At 45.8% G+C, this 12,402-nt stretch overlaps 1 protein-coding gene across 8 annotated transcripts in view; it reads right to left on the bottom strand.

Moving 5' to 3' along the window:
- Positions 1-12,402, bottom strand: part of LOC147634775 (putative amino-acid acetyltransferase NAGS1, chloroplastic) — a 70,599-nt gene that overhangs the window by 6,422 nt on the left and 51,775 nt on the right. The gene's annotated exons all lie outside the window — the stretch shown is intronic.

The following is a 12,402-nucleotide window of genomic DNA, read 5'->3' as shown; positions in this document are numbered from 1 at the left end:
AAGTGATATGCCACATGGCACAAGGTGAATGGACTCCTTCCCATCTCTTCCTCCAACCTCTCCCACGATTGCTCTCTCCTCTCCTATCTCACAATTGGCAGTCGGCGCATCTCTCCCAACCTCTCTATCTGCAAGTCGACTAACTCCAGTGCGTTTCTCTCTGCTGCAGTACAGTGCTACCCCATGTACTTCTTGTACCTGACTGTGTACATGTTGCACCTATATTGTACCTACTGTACATGCCGTACCTGACTGTGCACCTACTGTAGACGTCTTCAGTACCTGCAAGTACATGCTGAAACCCTAACTGTACTTGCAAGTACAAGCTGAAACCCTAATTGTATCTGCAAGTACATGCTGAAAACCCTACTGTACCGGCAAGTACATGCTGAAAACCCTACTGTACCTGCAAGTAACTACTGAATATCATCCTACATATACAGTACTAGATGTACATGCTGTGAACTGGCACCAAGTGTACCTGTTTGAGTACCTGCTATTGACACCGCATACCAATACCTGTACCCGTTTGTGTGCTCGTACTAGGGAGGCTTGAGCCAGGGTCTTTCAAAGGGTGTGAGCCAGGCTCTAGTACAAGAGCACCAGTTTGTGCGTAGTCTCGGAAGAACGACAGTTTCATGTTCACTTTCCTCCACGTGTATAAGACTGGTGGCTAGCCTATTTAGACTCATTCGACGAGTCCAACATCCACAAACTACTTCAACACACTTCTGTTTGGGTAACTTGTCTTCATACTTGCATTGGATTACCTGGCTGGCAAGCCCTTGGAACTTTGTACAGATTTAAATGCTCCAATAGTACACTTCAGTATATTGAGGGGGAGGGGGGTCGGCCAGTGGTGGTGTACTGTGCAGTGCTTGGTGTCTCTTTTGCAGATTATCTTGTGCAATGATCTATCATTCAGTTATTATGTGCAATGTGGCTTTTACATATTAAGTGTGATGTGTGTATTGTTCACGAGATGGTGCCCAAGGACGTTCACACCTAGCTGGTGTAGTTACAGTGGTAGAGCACAGTTGTTTTCCTCTTTTTAGTGGGAAATGGGTAATTTGGGCATTGGGCAAGCAAGTGGTCCTCATGCTTCTGAAGCTTTCCGCCCATTCACGGCCCCAGTGGTGGTGTGCTATGTAGTGCTTGTCTCTTTTGCAGATTATCTTGTGCAATGATGTTATCATTCAGTTGTTATGTGCAATGTGGCTTTTACATATTAAGTGTGACGTGTGTATTGTTCACGAGATGGTGCCCAAGGACGTTCACACCTAGCTGATGTAGTTACAGTGGTAGAGCACAGTTGTTTCCCTCTTTTTAGTGGGAAAATGGTCATTTGGGCATTGGGCTCCGTGTGGACAGCCGTCAAACACTATGGATAGCCATGCACAAAGTGGTCAAGGGGATAGTTCTCATGGCCAAGCAAGTGGTCCTCATGCTTCTGAAGCTTTGTGCAATAAGCATATGCATGCAGGTTATATAGACCCAAATGTATTGAAAGCAAAGATTGAGCATGTCAAAAGGCAGTTGTATGCTAGGGAAGAACAACTCAAGATGCTCTATGATAATCCATGTTGAAAACATGGATCCTCCCACTTCACGGGAGGTCACCCATCCCAGTTTTGTTCTTACGCAAGCGTGCTTAACTGAGGTGTTCCACAACTTGGTCTAGTCATCTAGACCCCAAAACCTTAAGGTGTTTGGTGATCTCCGGTTATCCAATTTGTAGAAACATCAACTTGCCAAGATTCAAACCCAATCTCACCACGTGAGCTGGTTCTCTCTAGAAGTGTGGATTGCATCCCCAACACCCCCCCTCAAGCCACACTTTGGTTGAGGTCTTAGCTTCCAATATCACAACCTCAACCCTTAGCTTCTAGCATCACAACCTCGGCTCTAATACCATGTTGAAAACATGGATCCTCCCACTTCCCGGGAGGTCACCCATCCCAGTTGTGTTCCTTCGCAAGCGTGCTTAACTGAGGTGTTCCACAAATTGGTCTAGCCATCCAGACCCCAAAACCTTAAGGTGTTAGGTGACCTCCGGTTATCCAATTTGTAGAAACCTCAACTTCCCAAGATTCAAACCTAGTCTCACCACGTGAGTTGGTTCTCTAGAGTGTGGATTGCATCCCCAACAATCCATAGGTTCACAAGCTTATGGAGGCCACAAAGGCCGAGTCTAAGGGTGGCACACACTATGGATTCTATGCCGAAGGACTTAGGTATGAATCCCCGAGAGGTAACCCTCAACTACCTTATATGTAAAAGTAACGGATCGAGCAAAATTGAAGCCCCCCCCATGCGACTGCTCCTGCCTTCCCCTCCTCCTCCTCCTTCGCCTGTGCGTAGCCCCCCTTGCCTCGCCTCGCCCCCCCCCCCCCCCCCCCACTCTTGTTTCTCCCCTCTGTGCCTCCCCCTACACCCCCACCTTCAAAGTGTGCCTTCCCCTTCCGCCTCAACCCATGCCTCCCCCCCCCCCCCCCCCCTCTTTCTTTCTGTCACCATTTGGCCACCCAATTGGTCCACCCGTGCTTTCTTATCATGTATGTACATTGGACTGGTGTCCATGGCAGTTGTTTATGCCGGGGATTGATGCCACTCATGTGATACTGTAGACTTGGCTTTCCGTTGGGACTTGTGCCTCCGTGTACATGCCCGGAAATGCTTGGTGGATTGGTGTTCCATTGGGTCCGGTACCTCGTGTACTTGCTTATAGCACGTCTATTTTGGTATAGTCTCATGAACGGAGATTGTCCATACCAATGCTGCATTGCATAGCATCTTTATGTGCTTGCATGCAATTGAAATTGCATGCTGTTTTCATGCTTGCTTGACCAATGTGTAGTTCCGAGTAAGGTGATGCCTGCCCGTGAACCGTGCGTGTGAAACTGTCTGCTGACATGGTTGTGTGGCATGTTAACAAGTGGTAAGTATTACCCAATCTAGGCTCAAATAGCCCTTAGGACTTAGCCAATATTTATAAGTGAGTGCGTTCCCACTTCATTAAAGTTTGGGCGTCCTAAAGTCACTTATAAATTATAACCGCTTCCAAGTTCACACTCACTGAAGTCCCGAGGCGGACAATACTCAATGTCCAGGACCTAATCCTCCCCTTTTACTCATAAATGGGCATCTCCTCATGTCCCTTCACCTGATTGGACCCCAATTCACTTACTTATTAAGAGAAAATTCGTGTTTTCTCTTCATGAAGATTTTTGGAGGCTGAAAACTCTGTTTTTCCACCATTTCTCTCCATTTCCAAGCTCTCCATAGCAATATCCAACTTGCTAGAGTGTGTTCCAAGCTTCCAAGAGTGTTTCCAAGTGCTAATCACTCTCCTACTCACTCCCAATGACTGAAATTCAGCAAAACAGCTCTCATTTTTGCTGTAATTTTTGGCCTTTTGCTGAAAACCCTAATTTCAGCCTTCCTTTCTCAAGTTGAACCATAGGGGAAGCTTTCCCAAGGTTCCCTTCATCCTCTTGAAGACTTTTGTCGCGAAGAAAGGCGACAAATCAAAGATCTCAACACTCCAAGGACTTCCATCGCGAAGACTTCCGTTGTCATCGACTCTACTTGCTATTGGTAAGCTTTTATGCTTAAATATGGGAGCAAGTAGCAGGAGGGAGGAACCGGATTACAAGATCACATACCCTGTGTAGTGTTCTCTTGTCCTACGTGCTCTCTTGCAGATTGTTGCTACCATGTGTTGGTGGAACAATAGAGAGCAAATGGTAGGGAACATGGGCACTTGAGAGGGTAGTGTGGGTTGCAAGTCTACATCAACAACCACTTGTTTGCAATACTGTATTCATATGCATTGGTATGGAAATCTGGTCAGAAATGCCCATGACACTATGTACTTGATTCTCCCAAGATCAATATACTTTATTTGAGGGAGGGGTCGGCCGTTCCGACTCATTGTGTGTCTCTTGTCAATTCAGCAATTTACTTCTTGTATTTGAACAAGTGTCCATCAAATCTTAGTGTATTTAAGTGTATTGATTAGCATTGTGTTCAACCAAGTTACATTGGTATCAGAGCATACGGTTCTCTTTCACTTCTATCGTGAGAGACGATCACCGTGAACACTAGCTATCTCTACACTTAGAACATTATGGACAGCCATATAATGAATGCTGGAGATGCTAATACAAGAGGTAGGGACAATGAAATGCATGCCTCCAATGCATGCCTCCAATGCTTTACAGGATGAGCAAACACATGTGGTGCACAATAGGAAACATGAATATGTGGGACAGCCGTCCCGTGGCAAAGAGAAGATGCAGGAAGAAGAGTCCATAGTCTTGAGGGCTGAACTTACTCGTATGCAGGCTCTTCTCCATGCACAACAAGAAGAATTGAATCTCTACCGCCGCGAGGATCCATTGGTACATGACCGTTTGAAGGCCAAGAAAGCTGAATCTTATATGGATCATGCAATAGCAATGATTGCTCAAGAGTTGCACATGCAACCGAGGGATGCAGCACGTGCATACTTGGCTCGTACCGAGGATGCCTATGCAAAAAAGGCAACCATCCCACATGTCTTGGAATCCCCACAAGTGCCCGAACAAGAACTTATGTCTAAGAGGATGAATCTCCATGCTATGGGAGAGGAACAATCAATGACTTCACGCCATGCAGGAATACCTTATGTAGCCCGTGAAGGATACAATGTTTATGGCAGTGGTCAAAATGTATGTCAAATGCCATTGCCAGCTGAAAATGTGCATGCACAACACATGCATCTGTTAAAATTTTTTGCATGCATGCATCTGTTAAAATTTTTTGCATGCATCTCAAGTGAGGTCGGCCAAGTCCGTTTGTGGATATATAAGCACCCTAGCTCCATTGTAATAATTCATCCAATTCATTGCTGTTGTGTTGGTTCGAATACTCTCTCTCTCTCTCTCTACCTCTCTCTAGCGTTTGTGTACCCTCTCTCTCCCTTTCTCCGCAGCGTTTTCTCTCATCCTCCCTCCCTTAGCGTTTTCTCACTAACGCAATACTGCTTCCGCACTGTCAACTTTGACATGGTATCAGAGCCAAGGCACGTCAACGCCTAGGGGACCCGAGCGCGAGGAGAAGGCAGATCTCGGCTGCGTTTTTCAGCCGGCAGGAGAGTGATTGATTTGCTGCGTTTTCATCGCAAGAAGCACCCTTGGACCGGCGTTTTTGCTATAAGAGGGGGGCTGATCGGATCTAGCAGCGTTTTCATCGCGGAGAACCCCTTCAAATCTGCGTTTTTCAGCCGGAGGAGTGCTGCTGATTTTCAGCATGAAGTTGGACGAGATTTGGGCTACGTTTTTTTGGAGAGGTGGATCGGATTGACGAAGGAGATGGATCTCCCGTGTTCGAGCAAGGACGACAAACTGAATGGCGACAATTATGCGCATTGGAACTTGATCATGAGGCTATGGTTTAGCAAAAAAGGCTTATGGGACATTGTTGATGGCTCGGAGGAACGTCCCCGAAGGGATAGCAATCGGTTCACACGTCTTTAGGAGGAGGAGTTTCTCAAATCTCTTGTGGATTGGGATGCTCACAATGCGAAGGCGATGTCGGCGATGGCAAAATCTCTCACCAAGGGAATTTCCCCTGCCATACAGACTTTGAAGACTGCCAAGGAAATGTGGTCAAAGCTTGCAGGAATGTTTGATCGAAACTCAACAATGCGAGCAGTAACCCTTCTCGGCCAGTTGTTTTCCATCAAGTTTGAAGCCCGGACCTCTATGCAGTCATTTCTAATGAAGGCAAAGGTTATCCATGATCGGTTATCGGCTATGAATAGTGCGTTAACTAGTACCCAGTTAGCTGCCTTGGTTCTTACGAAGTTGCCTGAGGAGTACGAGATGGTCTCGAGGGCATTACGCTTACAAGTCACGAAGGAAAAGCTAGAATTTGATGATCTCAGCTCTTTTCTCATTGAGGTGGAAGCAGTGCTCATTTCCCAAGGCAAGATTCGAGTTCCGAAGGATGTAGAATCGGCACATGCTACATTGGAATCCAATAAGAAGTCTAGGAGCCATTGTTATAAGTGCGGAAAGCGAGGGCATTTGGCTCGGGATTGCAAATCCAAAGCTAAAGCTCAAGGCTCGACGAATGACAAAGGCAAAGGCAAAGCTGAAGAGGATGACAGTGACAGTGATACTACCAGGGATGATACGGCTTCCGCCGGTGTGGCGAGGACTACACTGGCACATGCTCCAGTATTCTAGCTTGGTGGATGGATGCTATCACGTGCTTCAGCCAGAGAAGGCATGTGAGTGGCAGAGAGGGGCAGTCTGTGCTCCCGTTTTGACGACTTGGACCCATGTGTCGGAGTTCAATCTCTGGGTGTTTGGATCCGTGTGTCGGAATTCAAAGCACTAGGCATCTGGCAAGGAACCAACATGGCGTATAAAACACTATGGATGTGCTGCAGTCATTCATTGTTGTTTTCGGGATTATGGACAGGGTGTGTACCAAAGTTCATTATCTTGTGGAGTTTTATGGACGTGATGTGTTCACAGTTCATGAATGGGGATTCTTGGACGTAGTGTGGTCTACAGTTCAATGTTCTTTGAGGCAGTTGGTGCTCAGGATGGCATTTTTGGTGGTGACAAGATAGTGGTTGCAAATCCGAGGTGTACCTAGTGGTTGGTCACTGCTAGGGTGTCCATGGTAGCTTCTTTATCGACTTGGTATTCCTACTTATGTCCACTATGAGCTGCAGAGAGGGTGTTAAAATTTTTTGCATGCATCTCAAGTGAGGTCGGCCAAGTCCATGTGTGGATATATAAGCACCCTAGCTCCATTGTAATAATTCATCTAATTCATTGCTGTTGTGTTGGTTCGAATACTCTCTCTCTCTCTCTCTCTCTCTCTCTCTCTCTCTCTCTCTAGCGTTTGTGTACCCTCTCTCTCCCTTTCTCCGCAGCGTTTTTTCTCATCCTCTCTCCCTTAGCGTTTTCTCACTAACGCAATACTGCTTCCGCATTGTCAACTTTGACAGCATCATAGGCTGCAATTTTCTATTGGTGCAGGTATTCCGCGTATCTCTCATACCACTCATGTCTTCGAGTGTGCTCGTGAGGGAGAAGTTATGGCTGAAAATGTATCAATGCATGTTGAGGGACCAACCATGCCTCATGCTTACAGGGCACATGTATCTATGCCTTATGCATCACCTTTTGGTCCAAAAATGATGCCAGTTCACAGGGGCTGTCCCAATGGACAAACATGGGGGAAAACATGTTGAGATGCACACACATGCATCAAAGTTTCGTGACTTCAAAGCCGGAGACAAATCTGTGAAGTTTGACACATATCATGGAGAATATGATGCATCAAAGACACTTGCTTTTATTGCCTAGTTTGATATTGCTTTCAGTGTGATGAGGATTTCACTCAGAAATCCATGATCCGGCATATAAGCATGTTCATGAAAGGCACTGTTGTCCATTGGTGGCTCACGGAGAAGCTCTCACCGAATCCTGTTAGATCATGGGAAGAGTTCAAGGAGAGGTTCTATGCTCAATTCTTGCCTCCCAATGCATTGAATGAGATAACAATGAAGTGGGAAAATGAGGGGGAATCGGTAAATGCATATGTACAAAAGTTTTGGAAAGTGCTTTTGGAGGTGTCTCCATTTATGCATGTCACCGAGGCGGAAAGGAAGAGAAGGTTTCAATCAGGATTGCAACCTGTGTACAAAGCGGGACTACAAATGTATCTTGGTCATAACTTACACCAATTAATCGCAGCTGCCACCACCACCAAGCAATTGGAACTCAAATTGAGTCGATCCAATAAGGCTAGACCCTCATTTCAAGGCAAAGAGAGGGCTGTCCAAAACCTGCAAAATGATGGACAGCCACCTAAAAAGGACCAAAACCAAGATAAAAATGGTACAAAGGCTCAAAATAACACTACCAAGAAGCGTCCCTTCAAACTGAGAGACTATGGTCTCACTCCGGAACAGAAAAAGTAATATATGAGCGAGGGGAAATACTTTACTCGTGGTAGCACCGAGCATATTGCAAAGGCATGTCCAAACAAGAAGAAGCGTGATAATGCAAATGCATCAAAGCCTAATGTGCGTATGGTTCCGGATGTGCAGGGCAACACTTCACATGACAAAGATAGGGTTGTATGTAAAGCTTGGGGACAGCTCAAAGATCAGCCCGCTTTGTTCATGTTTGATGATTGTGCATCTGAAAATTTCATATCCACACAGATGGCAGCTGCTTTGGGTATTGAAGTGGAGGACATGGGTCCTCAAATTGAAGCAGGGGCTGCCTTTGTTGGTAGAGAAGTGCAGGTCATGCCTATTTTTGGCAAGTTGCGCATACACATTCAAGGCTATGTGGATCATGAGGATTTTCTTGTGGCGCCTTGGAATGGCTGTGATGTATTGCTTGGAAAGCCTTGGCATACACGTATTGATCCGTGCAAGGCTTACAAGACTAACAGGACCACCTTCATGCACAAAGGCAAAGAACATGTAATTGATGCTGGTGAAGAGGGTGATACCATTCCCCTTGTATCTCATGTACACATTAAGAAAGTAATGAAAAAGAGTGTTTTTGCATACTTGATTTTTGTACGAGATCATGTTGAGAAAAATAATATACATGTAAACACTCTTAGTAACGATAGGCTGAAATTTTTGCAAGAGCACAACGATTGTTTTGCTGATGAGTTACCAAATGAGTTACCACCTGTACGACCGGAAGATCATCGCATTGATCTTGTGCCGGGTAGCTCACCACCTAATAGGCCAGCCTATCGTGTAAGTGCATCCCAAAAAGAGGAGATCATGAAGCAAGTGAATGAGCTTCTTGAGAAGGGTTTGGTTCAGCCAACCTCTTCCCCATATTGTTCACCCGTCCTCTTGGTTCAAAAGAAGGATGGATCCTTTCATATGTGTGTGGATTATAGAGCTTTGAATAAGCTTACCATCAAGAATCGGTTTCCAATTCCACGCATAGACGACATCCTTGACAAGTTGGATGGATCGGCATGCTTTAGCCGGATTGATCTCAAGAGTGGGTATCATCAAGTGTGTGTAGTGTCTAAAGATGTACACAAAAATGCTTTCAGGACAGCATTTGGGCTTTATGAGTATCTTGTTATGCCTTTTGGTCTTACAAATGCCCCGGCTACATTCAATAGAATGATGGATCGCATATTCCGTGGGTACAGGAAATTTACAGGTGTCTTCTTTGATGACATCCTATTCTTCTCGAAGACCGAAGAAGAGCATAAAGCTCATTTGGCTATTGTTTTTGAAGAGCTCCATAAGCATAAACTCTTCATAAATGCAAAGAAGAGTGAGTTCTTGTCAGAGATACATTATCTTGGGCATATTGTGTCCAAAGATGGGGTGCGGATGGATCCTGCAAAGATTGATGCAATTCGGAATTGACCCGAATTGAGTTCAGTGCATGAGATCCGTAGTTTTCTTGGATTATGCTCTTACTACCGCAGGTTCATTCGGCACTTTGCATGGATTGCTTCTCCTTTACATGATTTGACAAAGAAGAAGGCCATGTTCAAATGGACTAATGTAGAGAGAGATGCATTCCTCTCATGGGGACTTGTCTACCATGCGTGATTTGTATCATACGGATGCTAATTTTGCCACTATTTGGGCTGATATGATGGCTGGTCATGCACATACCTCATATGTGATCAAAGAGGGTTATCTCATGAAAGATAATTGCCTATGTGTGGTGCCTGACATGAGACAAAAGGTTTTGGATGAGTGCCATGCTCCTCCATATGCTGGTCATAGAGGCATAATGCCTACCAGGCACATGATTGAGCGGTATTTCTTTTGGCCAGGTATGCGGAAGGACATAGAAGCACATGTACGTGCATGTATCACCCGTCAAAAAGTCAAATTTGATAGGCAAAAGGCACCAGGTTTGCTTCAGCCATTGCCTATTCCCACGCAGCCATGGGAAAGTATTACAATGGATTTCATTATGGACTTGCCACGTACCCAACAGGGTAATGATGCAATTTGGACAATTGTGGACAGGTTTAGCAAGCAAGCTCATTTCTTGCCGGTCAAAAAGACCATCAAAGCTGAGCATATGGTTAAAATATATCTTGCACAAGTGTTCAAACATCATGGAATGCCGAAGTCCATTGTGGGGGATAGAGATCCCACGACTACAAGTCTCTTTTGGCGGGCCTTATTTGATAATATGGACACCAAATTGGAATTCTTATCAGCTTATCACCCTAAAACGGATGGACAAAGTGAGACTACAAATTCAGCGGTGTTGGATCTCTTGAAATATTATGTGGTAGATCAGAAGTCTTCTTGGGAGAAGTACTTACCGCTTGTGGAATTTGCATACAACAACACGGTGCATGCATCTACGGGAAAGGCCCCGTTTGAAATTGTTTATGGTAAGGTGGTTTTGCCACCCATCCTTCGCACAAAGGATGAGACATTTGCAGCTGATGAGTATGTAAGAGAATTGGATATTGCTTTTGCTCAGGTGCGGACAGCCATTGCAAGGTCACAAGACAAGCATAAAAAGACTGCCGACAAGCATAGAAGGCAATTGGATGTTAAAGAGAATAATTGGGTATTGCTGAAATTTGAGAAAGCAAGACTTGCAAAGAGGCCTGGCAAAGAGGGTGCATATCCTTGGCTTGCAACCGAGTACTATGGGCCTTTTCGAGTGATCGAGAAGATCAATGAAGTGGCTTTCAGATTGGCATTACCTAGCCATTAGCACATACACAATGCTTTTCATGTGAGTCTCCTTCGCAAGTATGTAGGGCCGGAGCCCAATGAAATGGTCATTGAGGATCCACCAGAAGTGGATGAGCTTGAGGAGATCTTGCAGCCAGAGCAGATGTGTATCACAAGAAACGCAAGCTTACAGCAGGCAAAGTTGTGAGGCGTTACCTTGTGAAGTTTAGGAACTATCTTCCCATTGATACTAAATGGGTAGATGAACAGTTCTTCAAAGATTGCCCGCATGTGCTTCAGACATATTTGGATGCTTTTCAATTGCGGACAACTGTTTAGAAGCCAGGAAGGATGTCACCATTTGGCCACCCAATTGCTCCACCCGTGCTTTCTTATCATGTATGTACATTGGACTGGTGTCCATGGCAGTTGTTTATGTCGGGGATTGATGCCACTCATGTGATACTGTAGACTTGGCTTTCCGTTGGGACGAAATGCTTGGTGAAGTGCAAATGCCCAAAGTCACTTATAAGTTGTTCGGCCATACTCTAATGAAGTGTGGACCTGCAAAACAGCAAAGTGAACTATAACTCTAGTAAGCTTTAAAAACAAAGAGTGTAGAGTCGCACCTACCACCTATCTACAGCTCACAAGCGAGGTTAGAACACAGATTTACGGCACGGTTCACGAGAGGGCGTCCCTAGATTTTGCAAGCAATAAAAAAGTTCACGTGAAAACTTTTCAAGGCATACAAGTATGCCATGCATAAGAATGTGCTGGAAAAGCTCCCTTTCATTTAGCTTGTAGCGGACAGTCATTCCCGGCATAGACATTACGTCCCCAAGCCAACTGAAATACCATACTCAAAATATGGACGTGGACCTAAATCCCCAACCTCACATATCTAGCCCTCGATGTAGACATAAGTCTCCTATTATGAGGTCCCAGTCCACATGAATTTTGGCGTAAACACAAGTCCCATGCCATAATGTGTCGTGTCCACTATGGAGCTTGTCCATAGGTCCAAAGCTTGTCTAGAGATCAGAAGCACAGACAATGTCTAAATGGCGACACCAAGCCAACTAGAATGCTATACTCTGAATCCGAGTGCAAACCAAAGTCCAGAGCTGTCAAATCCCCACCGAATCTCCTCGTGATCGTTCCTGGTACTAGACTCGAATCCTGCAAACAAACGAACAAACAAACAACAAGGGGGTGCAGGCCTCACTCACCTCTTAACCATGACAGCCGTGGGCAAGCCCACAGTCTTGGCTGTCCCCACCACCGAGCCACGAGCTGAGCTAACTAGGTTGACATACCGACCAATCTCCTCCTCGCGACGTCCCATACCGCCACGAAGCTGCCCTCGCGGGCCTCGAGATTGCTGCCGGCCTCGACTGCGTAAAGCAGGTGCACGTCTACACTAGATGCAGGCTCCAAGACCATAGAGCTCTCACAAACTCGCGAGACTCTCTATCCCAATAACTAACCTTGGCCACCCTTTTATAGGCTCTTGGCCGGTCATCGCGCGTCCACACTTGGGTGCCCGCCCGTCCATACTTGGGTGCCCGCCCGTTAGTATATCCCTAACTCAGCTCGTCAATCAGCCTGCCTGGCTCCAAGCTTTCCCAAGCCTCGAAACCAGTCTTGCGTGCGTGTAGCACACGGTAGATACACACTGTGCACATGAC

The sequence above is a fragment of the Cibotium barometz genome, chromosome 10, assembly GCF_041138505.1.
Source record: "Cibotium barometz isolate CiBa-2024 chromosome 10, ASM4113850v1, whole genome shotgun sequence".
NCBI classification, from domain to species: Eukaryota; Viridiplantae; Streptophyta; class Polypodiopsida; order Cyatheales; family Cibotiaceae; genus Cibotium; species Cibotium barometz.
This window is presented reverse-complemented; position numbering and strand designations above follow the sequence as displayed.